Here is a 13,946-nt window from a genome sequence, read left to right on the forward strand (position 1 = left end):
GTGTTATATATTATGAATAAATCTTAGAAATGATGAAAGTCTTAAATCATTTTTTAATACTCTTCAAGACACCTTCCGCCTTCCTCCACCACTGCCTCTGATTTAAATCTTCCAAGTCATGGGATATTCAGTGGAAGAAGACAAGTTCTCAGGGTTTCTTAATAATTAATTCACAATTGTCATTTATACAAGTGTTTTTTTGTGTTTTCCTCTCAACATTCAGCTGTAGGTTAACTTTTTTGTGAGGCAGAGAAACACAGTAGCTAAGAACTCAGGCTCTGGAGCAGTGCTTGTCCAGGTTCAAATCCTGGCTTCATCATTTATGGGATGTGAGACCTTGGACATTTAAATTACAAAAACTTTCTCATCTGTAAAATTAGGATAATAACAGTACCTTCTTCTAAGGGTGGATGTATGGATTGAGTTAAAAGATGTAAGGCATGGTGTAATCCTGAAACTAGTGTAATATTGTATGTTAGCTATATTTTAATAAAAATCATTTTTAAAAAAGACATGAGGAAAAAAAGGTGTAAGGCATTAAAGCATTGCTCAGTTAGGCTACCTATTATTAATGGAGTGGATTTGTTATCAAGTCCAACTCCTTTTGCTCCAGTTGGATTAAGTAAATGATTCTTATTGAGTAGAATTTAAATTGGGATCTTAGAGTTTTTTGAGTTTCATATTAAAAAATTTTTAAGAGTAGTGAGTAGAGATTATCCAAACATTTCCAATAATGTTGTATTATAGAGGAGGAAGCTGACATTAAGTTATACGATTATGCTCACAAAGTGAGTAGAGATGAAACTGGACCTCAGAGCTCCGAATGCCTCACACAGTTCACTCTCTGTGTCTGACAGCCATCAGAATGATCCTTGGTCCTGAGCCCTACATGCCCTGTGTCTCCAGGAATTCATTTATAGGCTTAATGCAAGCAGATGTTTTATGTGCAAGGATGGATCACCTCTACCCTCTTCTCTTTGGCCCTCTATTTGCATAAAGAGGAGACTTGATCTTGGTATTTAAATAAGTTAACTACTCTTATTTACTTTTAAATGATGATTACTGAGAATATAGCCTTCAAATCTCTCCTAGATTTGTTCTGCTTAAGACTGAGGTAAAACCACAACTTGTATTTATGGTAGGCCTGATGTTGAAAGGATCACGACTTAAAAAAATAACACCTCCATGAAACATTGATGAATGTAATTTTGATATCAAATAGATGTATTGGCATTTCTGTACATTGATATATTTGCAAGTGGGATTCACATGTATTCAACAATGCGTGATAAGCACTTTGCTAGGCATTGTGATAAATCTAGGAAATTGAAACCCTGAAAAATAAATCTACAGGAATTTTACCCCACCCTAATTTTCTCTTCTTTGTAAAATGCTCTAGGGAACAATGATGTCATTTAGTGTTTACAGTTCAGTGTTACACTAATTCCCATAGGGAAATCTTTTGTGATACCTTCTGTAATTGCTTACAGATAAAACATAGGAAAGTAGAGTTTGCATATCAGTGTTTTAAAATAAACACATAATTGTGACAAATGTAACATATTAGTGTAAGATATGAACCATAGGGAAAACTGGGTGTGGGTACATGGAAATTCTACTATCTTTACAAGTTTTCTGTAAATCTTAAAACTATTACAAAATTTAAAAATTTATTTTAAAAGATCCTCCTGAAAAACATAACATACAAAATTACCATGACAAAAATAAGTTGCAGCAATTCAGCATTAGCATGGTGAGCAGCTTATATTCGATTTTGCCAATAATATAAGAAAAAATGATCAAGGCTGAATTATTTCAGTGAGAGAAAGTTCATTATTTTTATAGAAAGTCCTAGTTTGGAAACAAACATTTCTAATGAGGTGTTAGAGTTAAAAGGGAATACAAGTGCAGTTACACACTGAACAATGATATTTTGGTCATTGACGGACCACATGTACAATGGTGGTCCCATAAGAGTATAATGGAGCTGAAAAATTCCCATCGCCTAGTTACGTCCTAGTCGTAGTGATTGTAATATTGGTTATGTTTTAAGCTAAGTGTTATTACGAAAGAGTTGAAAAGTTAAAAAAAAAATTTAAAAAGCTCATGAAATAAAAAAGTTACAGTAAATTAAGGTTAATTTATTATTGAAGAAAAATGTTTTTATAAATTTAGTGTAGCCTAAGTGTACAGTGTTTATAAAGTGCCCAGTAGTGTACAGTAATGTCCTAGGTCTTCACACTCACTCGCCGATTACTTACCAACGCTCCCGGAGCAACTTCTAGTCCTGCAAGCTCCATTCACGGCATCCTATACAGGTGTACCATTTTTTATCTTTTATGCCGTATTTTTACTGCATTTTTTATGTGTTTAGATATACAAATACTATTGTGTTACAATTGCCTGCAGTATTCAGTATGGTAACATGCTATACAGATTTGTAGCCACACCATATAGCATAGGTGTGTAAATAGGCTATACCATCTAGGTTTGTGTAAGTGCATTTTGTGATGTTTGCATAACAACAAAATCAACTAATGATGCATTTTTCAGAGCATAGCCTTATGGTTGAGTAACGTATGACTGTACAGTTTTTATGTTAAAATTTAAAAATGCTGCCTAAAGTTACTGTTTGAAACATTTTGATGTAGGGACAAAAATGAACAAACTAAAGGCTGCTTCCTAATTACTTTGGCTTACTTCTATGTAGAGCACAAATCAACTGTATTATAGTTTATAATTATATGTTTATGAGTTTGGCTCCTCACCCAAAAGCAGTTGTTCATCTATACATCTCCAGATTTGGTACATAACAGATGATCAGTTAATGTTTCCTAATTTGAGAGGAGACACTTTCAAGTGAACTAGAAACAATGAGAGATCCAAGGACCTCAATAAAATGTATTTCTTTTTGAGGCTACTTGCAAAAGTAAATAAATGAGGTAGAGAAAACATATCTGATTTGTATGTGTATATTGGTTATCTAGCTGTCTTCTCAGGCAGCTAAAATCATCTAGTAGCCTTGCTACTCTGCTACCAAGGGCTATTCTACAGCATTTGACTTTCTGGTAAAGGTGCTGGTGGCAGTGATGGGAAAACAGTTATTACTGTTGATTTCCCTGTCATGGGAATTCTACTCAGTCTTTCTTAGGACCTCAGTGTCAGGGTTGTGGCTTGTGGGAATGAGGTAGAATTAGGAGTAGAGCTTGGAAGCACGTCTTAGATTCTAACCCCACCTCTTCGATCTCCATTTTCTTCTTTTTCTCCTTTTCTTGAAGTTCCAAGTAGACTCCCAAATATCCTTTGACTCAGTTCAACACAGCCTAAAACAGCTTTGTATCTCTCCTAGGAAAATTGTGGGTCTGGTTTTAGCAGTCAGAGTATTTATCTGTAACTACCACACCAGCTTTTTCCACTGCAGTGTTTGGAAAGGCTGTCATCTCTCTTCCAATCCATCAATAAAGCCAGAATTATATTTGTTATCTAGATAGGTGGACCTACAACTAGAGGGAATTACTAGATAATATATTGTCTTCTTTGAAAGTAACTTTGTTAAGAAAAAACAAATCTATCCACCTGCTTGTCTGTCTCCCAACTACCTGTTCATCAATCTATCCAAGCACGTATTCATTTCAGTTCATTTCTGTTATTATGAATTCTTGTAACAAGAAGGGTGATGGCCCAAGAAACAATGAGCACATCTTATAGACATTCACAAGGTGACATAGCCATTGCTTACATGTGTGAGTAGGATGATCTTGAGTGCCCCTAGAGGTCTGAATTAGACTGGACTGTCCTGCCAAGCCAGTTCTGAAAATGCCAACACTGGACTAGCTGAGTTTGAGGAGTGACTTCGGCTTTGGCTGCTGCAAGAAGGTAAATGTTGCTTTTCACGTCTGCTCAGTCTTGCCAATGAAAATCTGTTTCACTATTTTTTAAAGTTTGATTATATTTTATTCTCTTTCAGTTGTATTTCATTTGAATTGACGTTCATGGTTAGTTCTAGATATATTTTTTAAAGATCCCAGACATCCTTGGGTGGTTTTATATTTCCTAATCTGTTTTAAAATTGCCAGCTTAAAAAAACAAACAAAAAAAACAAACAAAAGCAAACAAAAAAAACAAAAAACCTAGAAACAAAAACTTTTGCCAGTTAACTTTTCTGTCTTCTCTACCTAACTGTAAGCTCTTTGGATGCAGGGGCTCGCCTTATTTGCTCTTGTCTCAGTACCTAGGATAATCCCTGGAACATGGAGGACACTAAGGAAATAATAGTTACAGTAATGATTTTTAAATTCTAAATGTTTATGTTCATTTAATTTGATTATTAACTCTTTGGTTTTTTAATTTTATGTTGAAGGAGTATGAGTTTGTGAGATCTATAGATTGTTTTCTTTTTGTAAGCTGTTTGAAGTTGTATGCATGCTACTGTTCATGCTAGGATTCTGGGGGATTTTCACCCCTGTGATGGCATGTAGATTTGCCCTTATTCTACTATTTCCTGAGTGATTGATTATTTGATGGTTTGAATGTAATTTTAATTATTCAGAGGTCATGGAATTTGACATGAACCAAATTACTTTTTTTGTTTTGTTTTGGTTTTTTGCCATAGCAAATTAAAAAAAAAACAAAACTTAAAATTATAAAATGAATAATGTTCATTATATAAAACTTGAAAAATACAGAGACATAGGTGGATAACAAATCATAATTCTGTACCTCTCAGAGCCAGCTACTGTTACACATGCAGTGATTTGCTGATAAAAGTTTAACATCCAGGTCCCTTAGTGTAAATCCAGTATGATTGTCGATACTTTTATTAATATTAATGAGTAGGATGAAAGTGAAACAACAAAATCATGTCAGAATTTCTACTCTTTTTGTCAGCGATATGAGAAACTTCTCTGCTGATTCAGATAATAGTTTTCAAATACTGGAAGAATGTTTCCTCAATTTTTTGTGCTGTTCACGGTGTAACAGCTACAAACAGCGTGCTTCTAAGTTGAATCTACATTATTAACATTTTATCCATCACTTTCTTAAGTCTAAACAGTCAATAAACTGATAAATTAGGCTCTGATTTGCCAATATCTGTGATGTAAATACTCTAACCTGGCCAGTTTAAAGCTACCAACATGACACCACTGCTGATAAATTAGGAAGAGATGCACAATAACACATATATAGTATTTCCACCATACAGACGTAATAGATATAAATCATCTCAAGAGCACAGATAATAGTAAAGATGGTAAAATGATTAGGAAATGATGAGTTTTTAGTATTTATTGCCTTTGTTTTTGTGTGATTTATTTAATATAAATTTATATAATTTATATATAAGTTTATGTAATTTTTAATAATTGCTATCTTTAACAACTGGCCTACAGAATTCCTGAAAATTTAATTATCAGCTCTCTTGAGCCAGAAGGAGCAGGTTCAACCACATGACTAGGTAGATATGTTCTCACTTTTCTTGTATAAATATAAAATTAAATATATATTGACTGATATACATATTTGTATGTATATGTTTTTCTTTTAAGTAAGATTTTAAAAATAAGATGGGAATCATACTGAATATTCAGTCTGACGACCTGTTTCATCTACCTCATATAAGTAAACTCTAGTGTCAGTTGGTATGCTCTGTTGCTTTGCCAGACTGCACTGCAGGCCATTTCACGGCGAGAATAGCTGGTCACACAGGGGACAGTGTGCGAATGGGTGAATAAAATGCCTCTTCTCCGCAGTATGGGAGGGAAGAGGAGAGAATGAAAGAGGACAGGGGCTCCACGAACCTCCTGTGTGGCAGGCTGGTTGTTTTAAGGTCTGGTGCCAACACAGGCTTCATTGCTCCTCAGGCAGCCCTCACCCTGCTACTGTTTGGGAACCTTACTCCTCTTGTCCACAGTAGAGCGCTCCATTCATGTTCGGCTGGACCCCATGCCAGTCATTCTCTCCTGCGTTCTCTTCTGCATCTTCTTGCTTCCCTCCTTTCTGCTTTCTTTCTTTTCTTTTTTTTTTTTTTTTTTTTTGATGCTTTTAGAAGACACGTTTACTCTATGAATCTTTTAAAATATACTGAAAAGATAGAACTACTCATTTGGGAGCAGTCATACTCAGTGTCTATAGACTTAATGAACAGTCATGCACTTACTGAAGGTATCCTCAGATATGCACCCTAAAACTTGCTTTTCTCTGGGCTCTCTAATCTAGAAATTTTTTATACTTGTTGGGTAACTTCATATAATCAGTGGTCATAATTTTAAATGACTTTAAAATCCTTTAGCTACCAGATATGTTCTTGGTATCCAATGGAAAAGTTTTCCCGTGACCTTGCAAAACATCCATATTTAGCTGGTGGGCGTGCTGCTTGCACTCCTTATGTAATAGGGAAATTATTAAATATATACAGTAAAAGTTCATGTCTACCCTCTTTTAAAATTACTTTACCAATTCCCAGGGGAGAACAAATCCAAGTGTTGTTAGAATGAACTCAGCTGTTTTCTGTGTTCTCTTTTACATTCTTGGTCAAAGTCTGGCTTTATGACAGAAACTCTTAAGAACTGCCTGATTTTGAAGAACTTGGTTAAAGGAATTTTTAAAAATGGATATGTAATTTCATTGATTTGATTTTACTGTTTTGTGTATATTTATTCCAAATTGTTATTTCCCCCACTATTGATTGAGCCAACTTTATTCTGACTTTGATATCGCCGAGACTTGGCGAAAAGACAGAAATGTAATGCTGTAGGTAGCTCTAACCTTAGGGCTTAGCTTACCTGAAACCTTTGATCAAGTGATTACAAAGCCTAAGAAATTGGTGGCTATGGTACTCATCTTTAAAAGATTTTAAAAAATAATTATCGGTGTAGGAAAATCTTAGTGTCCCATAACAACTTAATTTATGTACTTTTATTAATAACATTTAAACCTAGCTTTTAAAAAATATCTGCCTCACTATTTCAAATAAAAAATGGAGCTAATATTTTAGAAGTTGTTCTTTTTTTTTTTAGATTTTAAAGGCATGACTTCAAACTGATCTAAATTCTAACTTGTTGGAAACATCACTTACTTAGTGCTTAGATAAGTTTCAGATGCCTAAAATATGTATTTGTTTTTGCAATGAGAAATAGAAAACGATTATCCCTCACCGGTTTTATTTTAATCCCATAAAGAATGGGGAAACATGAAATCACTTTTCTCATTTTTTTTCTTTCCCTGCTGTCTTCTACCAAACCCTCTGATTTTTTTCATATGTTTTTATTCATAGTAAGATTTTATTCTTTACAAGAGACTATTACACTGATTAATTGAGATGAATTTGGTCTCATCTAAAAATACCACATGCTGTGGATAAGGCTTCTTCTCAGATATTCGTATGCATGCACACAGCTCTTTGTTTGTAACGTATTTTTTTGCTAGCCCAGCTCCAAATATCAGCTGCTTCTAAAACTTTTGAATTTTAGTGCTGATTTTGATTGCCACATCAGGTATCGATGCTATGTGGCTATCTCTTGAAGGTATTAATACAGAATGATTCAAAGTGAATTAGGAATATGTCAAGACGAAGGCCAAAAATATTGGTTTATACTAATTGTACCGCCACTAAAAAATTAATCCCCTCATTTTTACTCTGATAGATTTATCAGGTTGTATGTATATAGGGTCCGATTTCTCTTTTCCTCCTTTTAATTCTTTCTAACCTCTGTTCCTGCATCCTTAATATGACTTGAAATTTAAATAACCTATTAGTCAGATACTATCAGTTACTTATCTACATATATGTTCCTTTGATTTTCAGTGTCTGCAAAGGAAGAGAGTTATTTTCAGGTTCTTTTTTAAATGTTAGTTTATTCACGCAGTAACAAAGTAAAAAAGATAACTAAAAGCTATAGCCAAAAATGTTAGAATTAAGAGCTAATCTCCCTAACTCTGACATCAGAAAGTGTTATCAGGTATGCCTCTAAGTTCACAGCAGGAAGTGTAGAGGGTGGTGTCATTACCATTTTCTGTATCTCACTGTCTTCCATCTTTTTGCATAATAGGACCAAGAAAAGAGAAAATAGATGATATGATCTGATGAGAACCCATATATTAGAGTACTTATATATGTTTAGTACAAAACAAACTAACACATAAAGCTGATTTTTTTTTCAGATTAGTGAGAAACTACTGTTATGAGAAACCTTTTCTCTGTCTCTTTCTCTTTGAGTATTTATTTCATCCTTGGACAGAGCAGAGGGTTTTTAAGTTACGTTTGCTTCCTATTATATAGGTGTTAGGACTCTGTTTATAGACTGTGATGTAGGAAATATTTGCCTTTAATTTTTCCTTCTGTAGTGTGACCAAGTGACTCTTTGGATTTTTACCAAGTTTCCTGTGTCCTAATTTGTCTTGCCAGGTTGTGTCCCCTGACAGTCTTGTGATTGTTGCAGGAGTTTTCCCTGAATGTCCCTAAGGAAGTGTCCAAAGGGAGGCCTCAGCCTTTTTTGGTAGGAGCTCTGCTGCATACAGTTTTGAAACCAGCATGGCAAGTTTTAGAGAAGGGTGTAGTGTTCTACTCTTTTTAAAATTTTTTAAAGAACTTCTCTTTACAGCCTTTAAAAGTCATTGTTAAATAAGGTGTAATGGGTGAGTCATTTGTTTTTAGGAGACTTGTTCTTTACATATGACCTAAAATATTTTATGGTATGGAATCTGAACATGCGAAGAGGACTTTAGAAATTGACTTTTTTAATTTGCCATAATTTTTTAATTGAAGTTTTACATGCAACATCATTCCAGTATGTACATTTCCTAAGAAGTTTATAGTCTAATAGAAGAAGTAATACACCAGAATACCTTGAATACAAGGTAAAAGGTATATGAAAGTCCTAATTTTAAGTAAAGCATTCGACGGTCATGCTACCCTGAATGTGCCCAATCTCGTCTGATCTTGGAAGCTAAGCAGGGTCGGGCCTGGTTAGTACTTGGATGGGAGACCACCTTGGAATACCAGGTGCTGTAAACATTTAAAAAAAAAAGAAAGAAAGAAAGAAAAGCAAGAATGTAAAAAAAAAAAGAAAGAAAGAAAGAAAGAAAAGCAGGAATTCCCACAAAGTGTAGGCTCCTCCCTTTTTGTAGGTTTCTCACTAGACTTTGAGCCCCTTACAGGCAGGGACTGTGTGTCCTAGTTGATCTTGTATCTTTGGTATCTTGCCTAATGCCTGAAATAGCATAAGCTATTTCAACCAACATTTCTTGGTTGAAAATTAAAAATTACTTTTAACAGATAAATGCATGCTTGCCTTTTGCTCAAAAATACAGAAATCATCAGCTAATAAGACAAAACTTGAAAAATCAATTCTGGCTCTTATGGGTATTTCCAGTGGAAACTTCCATGTATTTGTCTAACATTTTATTATTCCCTCACTTTTTCCTGGCATATAATAGACACCCCTTTAGAACTATGCTATTCTTTTGATGCCTTTTACCAACAAATAACTTCTGATCATAAAATTGAATTCTACTTTATTACTGTATATCCAGGAAAGAAAGGGTTAGATTTTAGCTCTTTGCCTTTCTAGGTTTTCTGTATAAACTTTCTGTAGACCACTTTAGGTCAATGTGGAGTTAAGCTATAACCCCAGAAAAGATTTATTCTGGTGAGTAATTTTTGGATTCATTCATTAGGTTCTTATTGAACACAGTTCTACATCAGACCCATAGTTTTCCATCTTTTTGTGTTAACATCTGAAGAGATTCTGTTTTCACATATTGCAATAAAGGCCACCTTTCTTAGGTGCTGGCTGGACATTATGTCCTAAACCTCTTCTCAAAATAAGTTGTACCTGTTCTGCATGATACAGCATAACCTAGTAAGGCAAGCACTATCTGATTAAGAGCAATGTATGTTATTGTGTATTATTCATGGTTTGAAATTTAGCAGCACACCAGTGAAGAATTTGTGTTACCTATAGGTTGGGAGTTATCAGAGGCTTAACTTATTTAAAAAAATGAAAACATATTCTAAAGATAGTGTACAATGAAAAACTGTAAATAGGCAGAATTACCCCCGAAATTCCATTAATTGACACAAAGTACGGTGTTCGTTGCCAAATTAGGTGCCGTGTTGGAGTCTAATATACCATCTCTGAATTAGGTCATCCTTCTAATAGTAGTTTTCCATCTACTATTAGAAGAGAGTACTGTTTTTCATTGAGCCTCAGATGCTCATCAAGGTGATGTTTTATATGAAAAACACCCATTTTTAGAACATTAGACCCAGACACTTAAGGTAAGATGTGCATATAACAAAATATAACCGGGAATTGAAACCATCAGAACAAAAGCAGCAGCAATATTATTCCTGGGGATTTGCTTACTGAATAAATTATAGGTGGAATCATCTGTACTATTCAAATTATATTTATTTCTCTCTCTGAGTAGGATCGAGTTCACATTAGTTCAGTGAGCACATGATACAGTTCCACTGAACTGCACTATAAAAATGAACAGAAGACGGTCTCTTCTTGAAAAGTTTGCAGTCCAATTAAGGAGTCAAATCGTACATATGTAAACAAACAAACAAAAAAAGAACAAAAAACAACTTAAAGAATTTGGAAGACTAGGGTAATATATTCTCATTTTAAATGTACTATATTATTAATAGAGTTGAAAGCCTATTTCAGGATCTTTGAACACTTTTGTGGAACTTCTTGCTTAACAGAGCTAAAGAATTAGAAACTGCAGAGCTGCAGGTCACCATGTCCATTTTGTGAAAAATATTATGAGAAGCATGACCTAAAGGAACAGAGATCTGTGTTCTCAATGGGAATAATACAAAAGCTTGGTCTGTTTTGTTCTCTTGGCTTTGTGGGCGATTAGGTATAGGAGATTAAGTGTATGAAAAGTATGTATTACAGAAACTCAGAATGGTTGTAAGTGGTGAATAATAATTGCAACCAAATTGTGAATGGTCAATTATTTGAATTTATGAGGTAGAGTTATGATAAATATAGCTATAGGGCCATTCAACTGGTATTGGCAAGGCAGCTCCAAAAATTTTACCCTCATATGATTATAGAATATAGAAATTTGTGTATTGGAAAATAGGGTAGGAAATATAACCAAAAATTTTTTTGAGACTCTAATATGTGCCAGGTGTACTGCACTGTATATTTTATGTAGTTTTTTCATTCAGTTTTAGTAACAAGCCAAAAGATAGGCATTAGTATCCTCATGTTACAGGTAAGGAAACAATTCCATTGAGTAGGTAAATTGGCCAAGATCACACAAATAGGAAAGTAGGTCCCCGGCTGGCTTAAATTCTGTACTCTTTCTTCCCACTACAGTCATGATGCCCCAGGAGGTACATCATGCATCCTATTTGCTTTTTCGCTACCAGTCCTCCATATTCTTCATGATCACAGATCTGTCAAGAGAACCCGGTTTACAAATTTCAAAAAGTAGAATGTGTTAATGAAATGCACGTAAATGTGTATTTGCCCTAAAATTAAATATGTAAATAGGGGTTGTACATATGATTTGCTTGTCCTTGAAAAAGATTAAGTAGAAAAATACCTGCTGTAACTTGACATTATATTATAAATTTTAATGATTATAATTGGACTTTCGTGGTAATGAAAAAGTAAATGTACTCAGAACTCATATAACTTTTCCCCTAAAGCTTTCAGAGTATTAATGGAAGTATTTTGTAGTTTTGTTAATGTTTTTTAAATTTAGTAAAAACCATTCTAATTGGATCCTAATTTTTCTTAGTATTATTTTTTTTTTACTAATCTTTATTCTGTAATTCTTAAAAAGGAATTCAATCCCTGACCATACCCAAACTTTAAACTATGGAGATTCTTCAAAGTTTTAGAACTGAAAGATAATTCGTTTTCATTAGTTTCTAGTAGCTACACTTATTCTTTTCCATACCCTGCAGTTTATCAGACCTGACCCTACATATTGTGGTGACGATATTAATTTAGACACTATTAAAATGGCATCATAGCTTTTTATTTGTGTCAGTGGCAAAATATTGTTTACTAACTCATATGTTCTCCCATTACATAATATTGCCTTAAGTTATCAGGTAATATAGGATGATGAAAGTTTGACCAGTGCATACACAAGATGAAAATACTTGTGTGTTATATTCTATAGCATTATTGCTTTTTATTTTGAGAAGCAAATCACTGTTGGTCAAAAGCTTTATTTATAAAAAGATATCTAATGTTTTGTTTTTTTTTTCTGAAGTGCATAAGTCTGTGACTTTTGTTTAGTGTAGTCCTGAAATAAGTATCATTTTTTAAAAGTGCAGGTAATCTTTGATTTATAAATACCTGAACTTATAAAGGTTCTTTTCATAGAATGACTGACTTTCTATGTTCCTTCATAGAAAGACTAATTTTTTCACCTGGTATAGCCATAGTACCATTTTTTTTCAAAACTGTTTTGGTCCTAGGAATTTCTTTTACTTCATTCTTCTCTTCTCATCACTGCTTTTGTCCTATTCCCTCACATCCAGCCCCAGATTTTATCCCAGTATTACCACCGTCAACTTGGCAACCAGAAATGGCAAAGCCAGCTTCTTCCCCATCCTAGGGCGATCTTTCTCCCTGGGAGACATTTGGCAGTGTCTGGATACATTTTGGTTGTCCCAACTGGCAGGGGGCCGGGGGATGTAAGTCTTTGGCATCTATTAAGGAGAGGCCAGCAATGCAGCTGATTCTCTTTACAATATATAGGACAGCTCCACAACCCCACCCCTGCCAGCCGTTAACAAATGTCAGTAGTACAAGGGTGCAAAACCCTGCATTAGCTCTACTCCAGCATCAGCTCTATGTTTTCTTTAACTCTCCCAGTGCTAAATTTAGACACTCCTCTTCTGAGCTTTCATAATACCTTGTATAACATTTTTTTTACATTCTGTTTTTATTTTTTATTTGTTGATCTTGTCAAGATTGCATACTTCTTGAGGGCAGGGGTTGTATATTATTTATATTGGTGTTCCCATTTTGGGTATAATGCCAAGTACATACTCAGAGCTCCATAAATGAATGAATGCATGCATGAACAAGACACCCTAGACTTCTCCATTGCCTTTCTGGCACTTCCAGAAATCTCTTGCTCACATCTATCTTCTCTTTCCTACCACCACTCATTATTTATCTCATCAGATATTAGTGTGTCAATCTTAGCATCTATATATTTAGTTCCTAAAAATGTAGATCTGCCCACAATTCAAGACATAGAATACTAGCACTCCAAGGTTTATTCATAAACTCTTTTTTAAAAAAGGCAGGCATGCCACAGGGACAATGACTAGTGCATACAGACAAGCGAAAGTTAACAGTGCTTGTCCTAGACAAATTCCCACTTGCTTCTGAAACACTTTTGCTGTCGTTTCCCTCACCCATGGAATCTTAGTGTTTAACCTGGCTGGTGATGCCTGCCATCAGCACTTCCCTCTGTAGCGTATTTCCAGTTATGCTTTGGCATGCGTTTGAGTCCCAGTCCCTTCCTGTCTCTTACCATAGCTTCTTCTTGTGCTGCTCACAAACCATGCTCGACTGTCTCCTCACTCCTGATCTTTTGCACATTCTGCCTGACACTTCCTCTTCAGAATCTGTCCTCTGACACATTCAGTTCTCAGCCAAGACACACGTCATATTTTGGAAGCCTTTCCTCAGACCCCAAGATCAGGTAATGCATAACTTCTTTGCATACATAGCACCATGTGACTACTTTCATATGCTATTAATAGAAAGACAGTTGCAGTATTTGTCTTTCTCACTGAGGTCAGAGTCTGCTTTCAAGGCATTCCTGGTGCTTGGTATAAATCATACAAATAAAAAGTACTAAGTGTGTGCTCAAATAGATGAGACGGAATACCTCTTCCAGCCTGCAAAAATCACACCAGTCTGGTTAAACCTCTCTGTTGGGAAATGGAGATG

The 13,946-nt window shown here is 34.8% G+C and overlaps 1 protein-coding gene and 1 pseudogene across 1 annotated transcript in view; both read left to right on the plus strand.

The window, feature by feature from the left end:
* The window catches only part of SH3D19 (SH3 domain containing 19), an 80,234-nt gene that overhangs the window by 13,108 nt on the left and 53,180 nt on the right, over positions 1-13,946 (plus strand). The gene's annotated exons all lie outside the window — the stretch shown is intronic.
* LOC111739151 lies at positions 8,895-9,013 on the plus strand (annotated as a pseudogene).

Source organism: Pteropus vampyrus, unplaced genomic scaffold, assembly GCF_000151845.1.
Source record: "Pteropus vampyrus isolate Shadow unplaced genomic scaffold, Pvam_2.0 Scaffold47, whole genome shotgun sequence".
Classification (NCBI taxonomy): domain Eukaryota; kingdom Metazoa; phylum Chordata; class Mammalia; order Chiroptera; family Pteropodidae; genus Pteropus; species Pteropus vampyrus.